General features: G+C 37.8%; 1 pseudogene; it reads left to right on the plus strand.

Moving 5' to 3' along the window:
* The first annotated feature begins 3353 nt into the window (after positions 1–3353).
* On the plus strand, positions 3354–4014 carry LOC124509625 (peptidyl-prolyl cis-trans isomerase FKBP3-like; annotated as a pseudogene).
* The last annotated feature ends 425 nt before the right edge of the window (positions 4015–4439 follow it).

Genomic DNA, 4439 nt, shown 5'->3' on the forward strand with positions numbered 1-4439 from the left:
CCTAAACCAGACAGAAGCCCAGTAAAAAAAGAGAACTACTGGCCAATATCCCTGATGAATATGGATGCAACAATTCTCAATAAGATACTAGCAAATCGAATTCAACAGCATATGAAAAGAATTATTCACCATGATCAAGTGGGATTCATTCCTGGGATGCAGGGCTGGTTCAACATTTGCAAATCAGTCAATGTGATACATCACATTAATAAAAGAAAAGATAAGAACCATATGATCCTGTCAATCGATGCAGAAAAGGCCTTTGACAAAATTCAGCAACTTTCTTAATAAAAACCCTCGAGAAAGTCGGGATAGAAGGAACATACTTAAAGATCATAAAAGCCATTTATGAAAAGCCCACAGCTAACATCATCCTCAATGGGGAAAAACTGAGAGCTTTTTCCCTGAGATCAGGAACACGACAGGGATGTCCATCTCACCGCTGTTGTTTAACATAGTGTTGGAAGTGCTAGCATCAGCAATCAGACAACAAAAGGAAATCAAAGGCATCAACATTGGCAAAGATGAAGTCAAGCTTTCACTTTTTGCAGATGACATGATATTATACATGGAAAATCTGATAGACTCCACCAGAAGTCTGCTAGAACTGATACATGAATTCAGCAAATTCGCAGGATACAAAATCAAAGTACAGAAATCAGTTGCATTCTTATACACTAATAATGAAGCAACAAATACAGAAACTGATTCCATTCACAATTGCACCAAGAAGTATAACATACCTAGAATAAACCTAACCAAAGATGTAAAAGATCTGTATGCTGAAAACTACAGAAAGCTTATGAAGGAAATTGAAGAAGATATAAAGAAATGGAAAAACATTCCATGCTCATGGATTGGAAGAATAAATATTGTCAAAATGTCAATAGTACCCAAAGCTATCTACACATTCAATGCAATCCCAATCAAAATTGCACCAGCATTCTTCTCGAAGCTAGAACAAGCAATCCTAAAATTGGTATGGAACCACAAAAGGCTGCGAATAGCCAAAGTAATTTTGAAGAAGAAGACCAAAGCGGGAGGCATCATAATCCCAGGCTTTAGCCTCTACTACAAAGCTGTAATCATCAAGACAGCATGGTATTGGCACAAAAACAGACACATACACCAATGGAATAGAACAGAAACCCCGGAATTAAACCCACAAAAGTATGGTCAACTAATCTTTGACAAAGCAGGAAAGAATATCCAATGGAAAAAAGAAAGGCTCTTTAACAAATGGTGCTGGGAGAACTGGACAGCAACATGCAGAAGGATGAAACTAGACCGTTTTCTCACACCATTCACAAAAATAAACTCAAAATGGATAAAGGACCTGAATGTGAGACAGGAAACCATCAAAATCCTAGAGGAGAAAGCAGGAAAAACCCTCTCTGACCTCAGCCGCAGCAATTTCTTACTTGACACGTCCCCAAAGGCAAGGGAATTAAAAGCAAAAATGAACTATTGGGACCTCATGAGGATAAAAAGCTTCTGCACAGCAAAGGAAACAATCAACACAACTAAAAGGCAACCAACGGAATGGGAAAAGATATTTGCAAATGACATATCAGACAAAGGGCTAGTATCCAAAATGTATAAAGAACTCACCAAACTCCACACCCGAAAAACAAATAACCCAGTGAAGAAATGGGCAGAAGACATGAATAGACACTTCACTAAAGAAGACATCCAGATGGCCAACAGGCACATGAAAAGATGCTCAACGTCGCTCCTCATCAGGGAAATACAAATCAAAACCACACTCAGATATCACCTCAGGCCAGTCAGAGTGGCTCAAATGAACAAATCAGGAGACTATAGATGCTGGCGAGGATGTGGAGAAACAGGGACCCTCTTGCACTGTTGGTGGGAATGCAAACTGGTGCAGCTGCTCTGGAAAACAGTATGGAGGTTCCTCAAAAAATTAAAAATAGATCTACCCTATGACCCAGCAATAGCACTGCTAGCAATTTACCCAAGGGATACAGGAGTGCTGATGCATAGGGGCACTTGTACCCCAATGTTTAGAGCAGCAGTTTCAACAATAGCCAAATTATGGAAAGAGCCTAAATGTCCATCCACTGATGAACAGATAAAGACGTTGTGGTTTATATACACAATGGAATACTACGTGGCAATGAGAAAGAATGAAATATGGCCTTTTGTAGCAATGTGGATGGAATTGGAGAGTGTTACACTAAGTGAAGTAAGTCATACAGAGAAAGACAGATACCATATGTTTTCACTCCTATGTGGATCCTGAGAAACTTAACAGAAATCAGGGGAGGGGAAGAAAAAAAAAAAGAGGTTAGAAAGGGAGGGAGCCATAGCATAAGAGACTCTTAAGAACTAAGAACTGAGCATTGATGGGGGGTGGGAAGGAGGGGAAATTGGTTATGGGTATCGAGGAGGGCACCTTTTGGGATGAGCACTGGGTGTTGTATGGAAACCAGTTTGACAATAAATTTCTTTTTTTTTTTATTTTTTTCCACATTTTTATTTATTTTTGGGACAGAGAGAGACAGAGCATGAACGGGGGAGGGGCAGAGAGAGAGGGAGACACAGAATCAGAAACAGGCTCCAGGCTCCGGGCCATTAGCCCAGAGCCTGACGCAGGGCTCGAACTCACGGACCGCGAGATCGTGACCTGGCTGAAGTGGGACGCTTAACCGACTGGGCCACCCAGGCGCCCCGACAATAAATTTCAATTAAAAAAATTAAAAATAGAATTACCATATGATCCAGTAATTTCACTATTTGCCAAAAAAATACAAAAAGACTAATTTGAAAAGAATATGCACATATGTTTATTACAGCATTATTTACAATAGCCAAATTATGGAAGCAACCCAAGTGTCCATCAGATGAAAGGATAAGAAGACATGGGGCGTGTGTGTGTGGGTATGAATGCATGCAATGGAATATGATATATATATATATATATACACACACACATATATATACATATATATACACACACACATATACATATATATATATATACACACATTATATATATACATATGCGCACAATGGAATAGTACTAAACCATAAAGATGAAATATTGCCATTTACAACAACATGGATGGATCTAGAGCATAATGCTAAGTGAAATAAGTCAATCAGAGAAAGACAAATATCATATAAATTCACTTATATATGGAATTTAAGAAATGAACGAAGAAAAAAGAGAAGAATAAAAATCACTCTGAAATACAGAGAACAACCTGGCAGTAATCAGAGGGAAAATGGGTGGGGGAATGGATGAAACAGGTGAAGGGATTAAGAGTACACGTATCATGATGAGCACTGGGTAATGTATAGAATTTTCTAATCACAAGCAGGGGAAGATGGCAGTGGCTGTTCCACAGCAGCACTGGACCATAGAGTAGCTGTGCAATGGGCAGCTACCCAAGAAGGACATTATCAAGTTTCTACAGGACCACAGCTCAGATTTCTTTCTTTCAGAACATAAGTTATTAGTAAACATTAAAAATGTGGCCAAAACAGCTAACAGGGACCATTTGGTTTCAGCCTATAATCATCTTTTTGAATGAGTTTCAAGGGTACTGAAAGTATAAGTATCTGAGCAGGTGAAAAATGTGAAGTTTAATGAAGACAAACCCAAAGAAACCAAGCCTGAAGAGGCTCTAAATGAGGGTCCACCAAAATAAATTCTGTTCTTAAAAATGGAGATAAAACCAACTTTCCCCAAAAGAGACAGGTTGTTCACTGTTAGTATACAGGAACACTATAGGATAGGACTGTTTATGATATTAATATTCAAACAAGTTCAAAGAAGAAGAAAAATGCCAAGCCTTTAAGTTTTAAGGTTGGAACAGGCAAAGTTATCAGAGGATGGGATGAAGTTCTCTTGACCACGAGTAAGGAGAAAAGGCTCGACTAGAGATTGAGCCAGAATGGGCTTATGGAAAGAAAGGACAGCCTGATGCCAAAATTCCACCAAATGCAAAACTCATTCTTAAAGTGGAATTACTGGATATTCTTTGAAATAGCAATGCTTCAGGTATAAAGACATCAGCAACAATAAAACATGGCCCTGAAGAAACTTATATAACTAATTTGAGCTGGTTACTGTTGTAAGGGAAGAGTCAACTGGAAAATTCAAGAAGTCAAATATTATTTACTCTATCCCCAACTTTTAAGATATGCAATCCATCATAATTCCCTAAAGTGTGAAATATTTTACTACAGCTGCATAAAATATTGGTTATGGGGAACTGATTTTCCTTTTACCTCAGGTTGTAAACTAAAAGGTTCAATAAAAATGTATCAAGTGTCAAAAAAAAAGAATTGTTAAATCACTATATTGTATACCTGAAACTAATAGAACACTGTATGTTAATTATATTGGATTTAAAGTTTAAAAGAAAAAAGTAATGTTCTTTTCTTCTATTTTGCTAAGAGTTTTTATC

This window comes from Lynx rufus, unplaced genomic scaffold (assembly GCF_022079265.1).
Source record: "Lynx rufus isolate CCGP_SWC_20201006 ecotype Redwood Valley unplaced genomic scaffold, mLynRuf1.p SCAF_14, whole genome shotgun sequence".
Lineage (NCBI taxonomy): Eukaryota > Metazoa > Chordata > Mammalia > Carnivora > Felidae > Lynx > Lynx rufus.